At 38.2% G+C, this 12444-nt stretch overlaps 1 long non-coding RNA gene across 9 annotated transcripts in view; it reads left to right on the forward strand.

Moving 5' to 3' along the window:
* The window catches only part of LOC125756003 (uncharacterized), a 71318-nt gene that overhangs the window by 9731 nt on the left and 49143 nt on the right, over positions 1–12444 (forward strand). For 7 of the 9 annotated variants that reach the window (XR_007413786.1, XR_007413790.1, XR_007413792.1 and 4 more), the window contains one exon: positions 1234–1301. This is a non-coding gene — a long non-coding RNA (uncharacterized LOC125756003). Of the gene's footprint in view, positions 1–1233; positions 1302–3538; positions 5579–5957; positions 8231–12444 lie in introns of those variants that run through there. The other 2 variants (XR_007413789.1, XR_007413791.1) reach the window with 2 other exon arrangements.

Genomic DNA, 12444 nt, shown 5'->3' on the forward strand with positions numbered 1-12444 from the left:
ACACACATTGCAATGCCTAGCACATAGTAGGGTCTCAACAAATAATAACTGTATGGCATAGAATATTTTATGTTGCAAGTACCAAAAAAGCACAACTGGTTTAACCAAGGGAATATTCATGAAATTGAAAAGTCCAGAGATAGGGTAGACTTTTTTGGATTCATTTATGTCACTAAAGATTGTTTAAGTCTTTAGTCACTGAGGGTTGTTTCTATCTTTCCATTCTGCCTTCTGCATCACCAGCTTTATCCTAAAATCAGCAACTCTCATGAACACAAGATGGTTACCTACAACAGCTCCAAAAAGTACATGTTCCCTCATCCACATCTAGAGCAAATGAATTAGTCCCAGCAGCCCCGCAAGTATCCTGATATTCACTTGCTTGAATCACATGCCTGCCCTGGAACCAAAAGTCGTGCATGGGAAGATGGAATGTGATGGTTGGTTTCAACTAACCAGGCAGTGGGTCAGCTTCCCTGGAAGCACCTGGGCTGCATGGGGAGAGGCAGATTCCTCAAATGACAATCAAGAGACTGTGGAAGAGAGAAAGCAGAGCTTAAGACACTAAAGAGACTACCAACAAAAGTACATTTTGTAGCTATTATCATTATTATTGGCTTTCTTGGCTCTTAGCCCTTGGCTCTTGGCTATTTCTTTGGAAATCATTAAAAAAAAAAAACAGTAAGATCTTATTTTGAGTAAGTGTATTCTTTCTAGCAAAGGAAGATCAATAAGTATAAAGGTAAGTTTAATGTAACGGCCATTAGGAATCTGGAACACCAGCCAAACAAGCAGCAAAATGCATTGAATAAAGATGTCTATCAGGAACAAATGTCAGAGATGGAGAGCAAGGAGGAAGCTAGATGGTAACTTGCCCAAGTGCCCAACCCAGAGGGTGAGATTAGTTACCGGGCTACTCTTTACTGGTGCCAGGTTAGAAGCCCATGACATAGGTCGGGACAAGAGCGGTATTCCCCAAAGCAGAGTTGCGAGAAGAAAAATCTAATTAAAACCCAATTTTTACTGCTCTGCCTGTGCCTTTGCAGCCACTATCTGCCCCTCTGTAAGATTCCTCTCTTTTTGATCCAGCCCCCATCTAATGACTCACTGATTTCTGCCAATTTTATTTCTGTCCCTTCTGCCAAGAAGGCTCTCCCGCATTCCTTTGCTGCATTTCATCTGGCTAATTTCTACTTACTGGTTAAGACTTTAAACTGTGTCTTTTCTTCCCAGGAAGGCCTTCCAGTGCACCACTGCTGCCCCACCGCCCACCCCAAGACACACGCCACTGGCTGATTAAGGTAACCCTGATTGGTACTCACTGCCTGTAATCAATACACAGTATGTATCAACACATAGTAGTAGCTTAATGACCTGTTTATCTGTCTGGTCCCGACCCCTGACCACTCTCCCCGTACCACATTAAAGCTTCTGAAGAGTAAGGACTTTATCTTAGTCATCTTGAGTTCCACGATGTCCAGCACAGTGGCTGGCACATAGTAAGGGTAGTTCAATGAATCAAAGAGGCAGTGCCTTCGGTGACACATAAAAACCAAAGTGTTCTCCCTACCTAGATAGGAGTTGAGAATGAGGAATATGGAGCCACAGAGATGTTTTGTACAGTTTGTACCCACTTAGACTTTGAAAGTTATGAAGGCAGAATCAAAATTTTCAAGAAAGTCCAGAATACCTCTTTTTCCTTTTCTAGTCTCGATCTTCAAACGCTGTTCCCTTTCCCAAAGTGTTAAAAGATATTTATTTTTTCTAGTCACATAGTGTTCACAATTTTTATGTTGTTTTTTTTTCCCCAGAGAATAAGGATGAGATTATTACATGAAAGTGACCATTATAATAGTTCAGACTTATAAACACTAGTTATTGGCATTTACGGAGTGAGGCAAGCCACCTGAACAAAATACCAGGTACTCAGTAAACTTACTGAAATACCTCATTCTGGTTACAAAGAGCTCATATGACCTTTATGTAAGGAATTTGTTTACTGTTTAATTTATTTTTCCATTTTGAAATAGAGATTCATCCATTATAGGAAAGGAGCCAATTATTGGGTAAACACAGTAACACCTAATGACTATACCCTCTGGTATTTAGTCTCAAAACATTTTATGTTTCTTAGCATGCAGAATTAAAAGTATTTTAACATTACACTAAAATGAGATTAAATATAATTTTTAACGTTCCAGGAGGTTGAATACTCAGCCGTTTATCAAGCAGGCTTGCTGAAATGTCTTGTGCTTTGCCTGGTGGTTAGGTTTTCATAAGAACCTAAGGGAATAAGTTACAGAACTGAGATCTGTTACAGAACTGAGATCTGGCCCTGACAACTTCTTCTTGGTTTCTGGTTATTTAGGCTTATTTAGAGGCAAAGCCAGCCCCAGGCAAGTTTCCTAATGTAATGTGTCTTTACACACTATTCCTGCATGACCCATCACTGCCTTCAAGTCCCCTTCTCCCTACTCTTGGTGTCCTTCCTGCCATGTCCTCATGCTCTTGTGCCTTTCTAGCCAGAGCAGAGGGCCACCATCCTGTTCCTACATAATGACCCACATGTACACCTTTATCTGACTCCTGTCACTCTCCAAGGCCTCTCAGAAGAGTTATAATAACTTTCTTATTCTAAAGTATACTTTAGGGACACCTGGGTGGCTCAGCTGATGAGTGTCTGCCTTTGGCTCAGGGCACGATCCCAGTCCCAGGATCGAGTCCCATATTGGGCTCCCTGTGAGGAGCCTGCCTCTCCCTCTACCTTTGTCTCTGCCTCTTTCTATGTCTCTCATGAATAAATGAATAAAATCTTTAAAAAAAAAACCCTCAAGTACACTTCAAAAAATCATATTTTAGTGTTTTCGAAATTCTAAGATATACTCTCCCATTCCCCCCAAACACACATATTTTGGCGTTTATAATATTAGAATTAATTTTATAGTCTTTTTCTTTTATCTCCTAAAAAAAAAAAAGTGCTTACTACATTTCTGGTTAATCCCACAATCAAAAGTGTCTTTTTAAAAAAGATTTTATTTATTTATTCATGAGAGACAGAGAGAGAGACAGAGACATAGGCAGAGGGGGAAGCAGGCTCCTCATAGGGAGCCCCATCCCAGATCCTGGACTCCATCCCAGATCCTGGGACCATGCCCTGAGCCAAAGACAGACATTCAACCTCTGAGCCACTCAGGTGTCCCCAAAAGTATCTTAGAATTGGAGATCTGTGGTATGAACATACTTCGCTAGAGAGAAGTTTTTTATTTTTTAGTCAGATATTGCAGTATGTGAGATTGGAGCTGTCACACAGCTAATTCAAGCAGAAAAAGGGCTTTGAGTAGGAATATACGAATAGTTTAGAGTCGGTCATCATAAATATCTTAGCCCCCCACCCCTTTACATTGCCTCGTTTGGGTATTAGAAGCTAAGAAAATACGAATCTAAATGTCTCTATCATATAAAAGATAGGGATCTTACACTTTTCCTCTGCACAAATCTTCCTTTTTTAAAAAAATTTTTTTTTATTTATTTATGATAGTCACACACAGAGAGAGAGAGAGAGAGAGGCAGAGACACAGGCAGAGGCAGAAGCAGGCTCTGGGAGCCCAACGTGGGACTCGATCCCATGTCTCCAGGATCGGGCCCTGGGCCAAAGGCAGGCGCCAAACCACTGCGCCACCCAGGGATCCCTGCACAAATCTTCCTTTTTTTTTTTTTTTTAATTTTTATTTATTTATGATGGTCACAGAGAGAGAGAGAGAGGGGCAGAGACACAGGCAGAGGGAGAAGCAGGCTCCATGCAGGGAGCCCGATGTGGGATTCGATCCCAGGTCTCCAGGATCGCGCCCTGGGCCAAAGGCAGGCACCAAACCGCTGCGCCACCCAGGGATCCCCCTGCACAAATCTTCCTAAAACCATTTGTGTTGAATAAGAGGCTAGGGTTGTGAACAGAACTCTCCAGAACTTTTCCATGTGGATGACTAGTTATCTCAAACTACCCCTCAGGTCTTCCCCCAAACAAATGTAACTTGATCTCATCTATTCTTGCTAAAGAGGACAATGATTGTACAGGTCACTGGTCTGTGGAGGGGGCACACTGTCAACATAACCATGAACATACATGGTTCCTGCCTTGGGTGGAACAGAGAGATCAGAAGTCTATTAATGATGTCCAGCAAAAATACACAATATTTTCCTAAAATACATAGAGGAAGATAATTATAAATTGAAAAAGAGCATTTTCTAGCTATTCCCAGTCAAACCATCTTAGTTGTTAAAATAAAGAATAAATTGGAAATTCTGAGAGTATGCTTCTCCTAATATTTGCAGTACCCAGGACATGAATGCAGGTAGAGGGCTACGTACAATAGGTCCAAATCATTAAGTTGTAAATCAAGGTAAAAAAACCCTTAAATAAATGTGTTTTATTCTCCTTCCTTGAAAAATATATCCTTATTATGACAAAAATGTTAATGTATAAAGCAATGGTTTTTATATGACTGAAAGCTAAACAGCAAAAATGACTGGAATTAATTTTTATTATACATTTGGGTGTTATATTAATAGGCTTATGATATTTGGATGAGTAATAAGGTAAAGATGTACATCATAAGTCATAAATTACCACATATTTATTTTGTACTTTTTTTCAGGAAACCCCTAATTATAATGTTATAATCCACATAATTTGAATTCTGTTGACACCAATTAGCAAAATTTTTCCTAAATCAATGTACTTTTTAGCTTTTAGCTAACTTTTTATTATGGAAATTTAAAAACATTTACAAGTAAACATTTATAAATGTAAATATAGAGTATAAAGAACTCCACCGTACCTGTCATCCAGCCTTGATAATTATTCACTCTTCGTCAGTCTTGCTTCCTCCATACCCCAACTCTCTATATTCAATTATTTTGAAGATAGATATCCTATCGTTTTATACATGAATGTATCAATATGCGTCTCTAGACGAAAAAGGACTTCTTCAAAAATTAACCTTAATACTATTTTCATATTAATAAAGTTATTCCTTAATATTAGATGTTTTTAAAATTTGCTTTGATAAACTTAGAGAAATTTTGTTCTAAGGCAGTAGCAACTAGAATTGTCAATAAAAAAATAGAATTGTCAATAAAATTTTTTTGTCAATAAAATTTCTAAATAAATATATTTATATTGGGAAATAAACCACAAATTTTACATATCATGTTCAAACATTTTAATGGGGTTGCAGTAATGATTATTATCACAGAAAATACTACAAAATTTTAATTTTATCGTAAAAACTCTATCACCTATACTTTTTTCCACCAGCCTATTAGCAATACCTATAGCCAGATAGTGTTAAATCTTCTTTCAACCTTTACCATGCTGAGATATAAAGAAAAACAAAATGAAAAATATATGGGTCAATTTGTTCAATTCTCTCTTCATAGGGGACCATATCTCTACCCATAATATAATAGAATATTTATATATGACATATAAATATGATAGAAAATAACATCTATCTCTCTAGATACAGATATATAATATATAGATATATAGTTGTATACAAATGACTTAATAAACTTAATAATTATGCAAACATTTTTATTTCCTTCTTCTAATTTTCTGTTATTTTATTGGAATATCATTTTTTGTTGTACTTGTCACATTTAGTGTATTTCTATTTAGAAAAATCATTTTCTCTAAAAATTTAAAAAAATATTCTAAATTATTTTAAAAAGTGAAATAGGCAAGCTTAGGTCTGTCTGTGTCTCATATAAGTTTCTTCTAACATCATTAATGGCAAGCAACAGTCCAAACCAAATAACTGTTGTTAGCACAAAATAAGACCATAGACCACAATTCCTTATTTATTTGAGAATCTTCTATTGTTTTACTAACTTTCCTAGTGCAGTTCACCATCTTTTCTAAATTTTTTTTTTTTTAATTTTTATTTTATTTATGATAGTCGCACAGAGAGAGAGAGAGAAGCAGAGACATAGGCAGAGGGAGAAGCAGGCTCCATGCACCGGGAGCCTGACATGGGATTCGATCCCGGGTCTCCAGGATCGCGCCCTGGGCCAAAGGCAGGCGCCAAACCGCTGCGCCACCCAGGGATCCCATCTTTTCTAAATTAAATCTTACTTCTCTAAGAGCATTTAAATGGCACCTCCGTTTTTAACCAGAATGTCTGTGTGGTCAAATTTCATATGTATTTGATCAAGATGATCCCATTTTGGGTCAAATCCAGAGAGTACTGTATATAATCATTAAATCACTCCCAAGAATATGGTTTCTATTGTCAGAGTTGAGGCCATACAAGGAACATGCTGATAGATATTTAATAGAGTTGAATGTGTTTGTGTTTGTGAAGTACAGGGCTCAGGGCAAGGGCTCCTCTTGCTTGAGTCTCAGAGTGGCACTGCAGACCAATGATAAATGTATGTATTAATGATACCTTATAATATGCATGTACTACATTTTTTGAAGTGCTTCCACATTTACGATTTCTTTTGATCTTCACAATAACCTATGAACTAGATAGAGCAATTAGAGATGAGAAACAGAGGTCTAGAGAGGTTAAGTGGTTTATCTAAAATTACACATCTAATTATGGTAGAGCTAAGAGTAGAGCCTAGGTCTTCATATACAAGTTTTCCTCTCGTACTATGCTAAACCGCGCTGTCTCCTTAACATTTCTAAAACAAAGAGACCTGACAGTTGGGCAGGTTGTATCTCAACATTTTTCATTCCTTAAAACCCTTCGGATTTTAGAAAAGAGAATAAATATGGGACAAGGAATGAAAAAAAAAAAAGTCATATGCTCCTTCATATCTGTCCATGTGGGACCAATATATATTTATTGACCAATGTTTCAGAAACGAGATTTATCTCCTTCCAGGCAAAGGTTCACTTGAGTAATACAGAATAAATCTTCTGAATGGTGAAGATCATATTCCTTAACCTATTCATAAGGTCCTAAGTACAACTCTGGAAACATAAACTTTGGGAGCATCTTCCAAGAGCCAGGGATTTGGGGAATACACTATACATTCTTAGAGTAAAATGCAGCACCTGGAAGTATAAAACATTAGTATGAAAATGAATATAATCCTCTTTTAATCATGCAAGCCAGATTTCTTACAAATTCTCCCGTACAGTTTGCTCAGGACTGCCTTGGTGCCTCTGCCTTCTGCTCATACAGACCCAAGACTTAAAGTACTTACTAAAATCCATTTTTTCTCTCCACTTTTTAGCACCTTCGAATTTAGGATGCTATTTTAGATGAACTAGAACATAGTGAACTGTTAACGATGGTTAACTCTGGTGTAACCAGAGTATGCTTCCACTCCCTAGAAGGAGAATGCATTATTTTGATGATAAAAACAAATTTTAAAAAGTTTTAGACACAAAATGCTCTGTGGTTCATACACCCTCCCTATTAGTATTGAAAGAATACCAAGAATGTAATAACAATAATTAACATTTCATAAGGTTTTATATTCATAATGGATATCATAAGTCCCTGCATGTTAGCAATAGACTGATACTTCTGAGATACTCCTCACAGAAGTCAGCTGTGAATTCTCCACAATGAAAACGCTGCTCAACACTCTCTGGAATTCACCATATTGTATTGTAATTATCTGTTTACTTGGTCATCCCTGCCTCCGCTGAGTGAGAGCTCCTTGAAGGCAGGAACTGTGTATATTCATTTCTGTGCTCTGGTATCTAACACAGACCCAAACATCAAGTTCATAAAATAAATGACTGAATGAAAGACTGGCAGGTACTCAGTATTTTTTTTTTTAATGTTATTCCACCTATGCAATTTAACAGTTTATCTGTGAAGAGGGTGATTATTCTCTTCTAGGGTATGGCTTGTTCATTTTTCCTTTGTGGATGGTAAATGGCAAGGCATAAACAGGAAATATTATTTTTTAAAAAGTGTCTCTATTTTCTCCCCTCAGGCATATATAACTTTAGCTTTTTGTTGTTAAATCTATTAATCTACCTAATTATTGTGTAAGCAGGTAGAGAAAAACACTTTCCAACTTGTTACTACATTAAATATCTTACTGAGATAGGTTATGAGTCAGGGAAGCTTGAAGTCTTTTTTCTTACTACTTAAATCAGAAGAAATATTTTGCCAATGAAAATTTCTCATCTGGTCTTTTTTATTTATTTAGTTATTTATTTATGATAGTCACACAGAGAGAGACAGAGAGGCAGAGGCACAGGCAGAGGGAGAAGCAGGCTCCATGCACCAGGAGCCCGACATGGGATTCGATCCTGGGTCTCCAGGTTGGCACCCTGGGCCAAAGGCAGGCGCCAAACCGCTGCACCACCCAGGGATCCCCTCATCTGGTCTTTAAACTATGGTATCATGTCTACATTGAGAAACTCTGTTTGGGAGAGTGTTCCTGAAGTTCGGGGGTGAAGGACTGAGCATATTTTTATAGGATCTGGTACATAAATGAAAATAAAAATATTTGGCAATCTGTGAAGTGGGAGAAAATATTTGCAAACCATACATCTGACAAGGGATTTACATCCAGAATATATAAAGAACACTTACAAATCAACAACAGCAACAAAACCAAACAACCCCATTAAAAAATGGGCAAAGGACTTGAATAGATATTTCTCCAAAGAAGATAAATAAATGGCCAATAGTTCATGAAAAGATGTTCAACATCATGAATTATTAGGGAAGTACAAATCAAAACCATGGTGAGATTCTACTTCATAATCATTAGGATGGCATGCATATATATGAACATATATATATCTTTTATATATCTATGACATACATATATATATAAAACAAGTGTTGGTGAGGATGTGGGAGAAATTGGAACTCTTATGTACTGTGGGCAGGAATGTAAAATAGTGCAGTCTTTGTAGAAAACAGTATGGAAGTTCCTCAAAAAATTAAACATGGAATTAGCATATGATCCCGGAATTCCACTACGTGGTATGTACCCAAAAGAATTGAAAGTAGGGACTCAGGGCGCCTGGGTGGCTCAGTCAGTTAAGTGTCTGCCTTCCATTCAGGTCATGATCCCAGAGTCCTGGGATCAAGCCCCCACTGGGCTCCTTGCTCAGCAGGGAGCCTGCTTCTCCCTCTCAGCCGGCTTGTGCTCTCTCTCTCTCTTTCTCTCTGTCAAATAAAGAACATCTTTAAAAGAAAAGAAAAGTAGGGACTCAAACAGATACTTGTACACTGATGTTCATAGCAGCATTATTCATAATAGCCAAGGTGGGTAAACAACTCAACTGTCCAATAATGAACAGACAACGAAATATGGCTTGTGTATCCACAGAATATTATTCAGTCTTAAATAGGAAGGAAATTTTGATGTATGTAATAATGTGGACAAACCTTAAAAATGTTATGCAAAGTGAAATAAGCCAGTCACAGACAGGACAAATATTGTACCATCCACTTATAGGTACTTAGAGTAGTCACATTTGTAGAGGCAGAAAGTTAGAATGGTGGTTGCCAAGGGCTGGGGAGAGGCAGGAATAGGGACTTAATGCTTAATGATAGTGTTTCAGTTGGGGAGGATGAAAAAGTTCTGGAAACGGACCATGGTGATGATTGCACAACAGTTGAATGTACTTAATGCCACTGAACCGGGCACCTAAAGCTGTTAAAATGGTAAAATTTATATGTATATTTTTCCAAAATTAAAAAAAAAAACCCCACACCTCGAGGGGAGCCTGGATGGCTCAATCAGTTAAGTGTATGTCTTCAGCTCAGATCCCAGGGTACTGGGATCCAGCCCTGCATGGGGCTCCCTGTTCTGCGGAGAGCTTGCTTCTCCCTCTGTCCCTCCCCATGCTTGTGCTTTCTCTCTTTTTCTCTCTCTCAAATAAATATATATATTTAAAAACCTTGACATTTGGGCAGCCCGGGTGGCTCAGCGGTTTAGCACCGCCTTCAGCCCAGGGCGTGATCCTGGAATCCTGGGATGGAGTCCCATGTCGGGCTCCCTGCATGGAGCCTGCTTCTCCCTCTGCCTGTGTCTCTGCATCTCTTTCTCTCTGTCTCTCTCATGAATAAATAAATAAAATCTTAAAAAAAACCAAACGACATTTACTTAGCACTTGTTTAAAAGCACTTTTACATGCAGTATTTTCTTTGTTCCTCACAACAACTCTGAGAGATGGGCAGGGCAGTTATTATTATTCTCATTTTACAGATAAGGAAACAAAAGCTCATTTGGTTTAAATAAAGAGTCAAGAAGCACAATATTAATAAGTGGCAGGGTCAGAATTAGGACCCAGAACTCTAGTCCAGTGCTCTTTCTTTTATAGCAAACCGCCTTTCACAGAAGGGTTCCTGGACCCTGACAGTTGAATTCACTGGCAAATGCCCAACTTTCATTTGGAGTGTGCATGTAAAGCCTGATTCCAGAGAATGGTCTTGAAAGGGCTTTCTGGAGAATGTGGGCAAAACAACAGGCGCAGAAATCATTAACAACAGAGACCTTTCCCTCATCACAACAATAATATTATAAAGAGCAAGACAGAAATATGAGAACTGAAGCCACTACCAGGAAATGCTCCCCCACCATGTGTTAATTTATCATAGCACTAGTTCCTTTCTAAACAATTTTTTGAGGGACCATCTCTTGTGAGACTGGAATTTTTATTTTGCCAAATATTCCTTAAACTTCATTTGTGGGCCATGAGAGGATCCTTGAGAATGCTTTTTATTGTGGTTAAAGGAGTTTTATTGTTGCCATGTAATACAATTTGATCTGTATCTGATAGCCTCTTAGAGAAATAGTGATGATTTTTAAAAATATAGAGATGGGAAGAATAGCAACACAGACTTTTATCGTACAACTGCGTGTTTGCATTGTTAATTCAGTCCTGTAAAATCTTTCCAGTAAATTAATTACAGCTAAGAATCTGAGGGGACCATAAAGCAAAAACAGCAGAGGAGTCACAGCCAGCTGTTCTTTAAAAATGGAACACTGATTTTTATTTTTAAGTATTCAACAAACAGTTCCTGAAGCACATCCTCAAGAATCTCAATCATATATTGTTGGTAGACTCTGAAGTTTTGTTTTGTGTACCGAAGAAGAAAAATGTCTGTTCCATAGTATTAATACATTTCTCTATGTTCAGGTTATTTTTTTTTAAGATTAATTAATTAATTTATTTCCAGGGGCAGGGGGAGGGGCAGAGAGAGAGAGGGAGAGAGGAAGCAGACTCTCCTCTGAGTGGGGAGTTGGACACCAGGCTGGATCTTCTGACGCAGATATCACAACCAGGACATCAGGACCCAGACATCATGACCAGAGCCAAAACCAAGAGTTGGACGCTTAACCAAACGGGCCACCCAACCGCCCCAGTTCAGGTTATTTTCATGGCAGGTTAAGACATGAAATTTTGGGATCCATGGGTGGCACAGCGGTTTAGCGCCTGCCTTTGGCCCGGGGCGCGATCCCACGTCGGGCTCCCGGTGCATGGAGCCTGCTTCTCCCTCTGCCTGTGTCTCTGCCTCTCTCTCTCTCTCTCTCTCTCTCTCTGTGACTATAAAAAAAAACAAAACAAAACAAAAAACAAAAAAAACTGAAATTTTGAGGTGACAAAAGGTTTGGAAATTTAAAATATAGTAATAATTATAGAAAGACCCCAAAATGCTTCAAAAATGTTAATAGTGATTCAAATTAATAGAAAAAAACCAAAAGGTGAAAAATTTGTTCTTCAGCTTTCAAATGAATACATATATTTTTAGTTCCATTTTTACAGAAGAGTGAGGCCCAATGAAGTCAAGGACTTGAGCTGAGTTCACCCAACTAGTAAGCAGCAGGCGGGGGGAGGAGGGAGGACTAATAGTCCATTTTACTACTCAGCCTACATTCCACCTGGTGATTCTGAGCAGAAAGGGAGCACCTTAAATTCGCACATTGGTACATCATGTTTCCCTCCAGTTTGATAAGCAGGCATATAATTAAAGAAGCTCCTCTACCACAAAAATATGGTTCATTTGCTCTGAAGCATCCCTTGTATTAACGATTTAAGATCTTAATTCATGGATTGCAAATGAATCATGCCTGCAACCACAATGAGTTTCCACATATGTTTTATAAAATTAAAGTATCATTACATCTTGCCGTCCATGTGTGCATTTCTAGTATCACCAAGGATGTCTTGCTGGTGCCTTTGGGGCCCCTCCACTTACCCCCAATCTTATTTCAGCAAAGGCCTCATGGCCTCATTTTCTTCCTTCTCTTAGTTTAGCTATTGCTAAATCCTATGATTTTAAGTCTCAGTTTTGACTATAAATCTCACTTCCTTAAAGTTGCCTGCTAGTTCCCTTTATATGACACATCAAATCAATAACAATATCTACTATTTATTGAGTGCGTACCATGTACTGGTCACTTAATGCTTAATATTTCTCATCCATGACGTAAACTCTGACTACTTCTGCA

Source organism: Canis lupus, chromosome 10 (genome assembly GCF_003254725.2).
Source record: "Canis lupus dingo isolate Sandy chromosome 10, ASM325472v2, whole genome shotgun sequence".
NCBI lineage: Eukaryota > Metazoa > Chordata > Mammalia > Carnivora > Canidae > Canis > Canis lupus.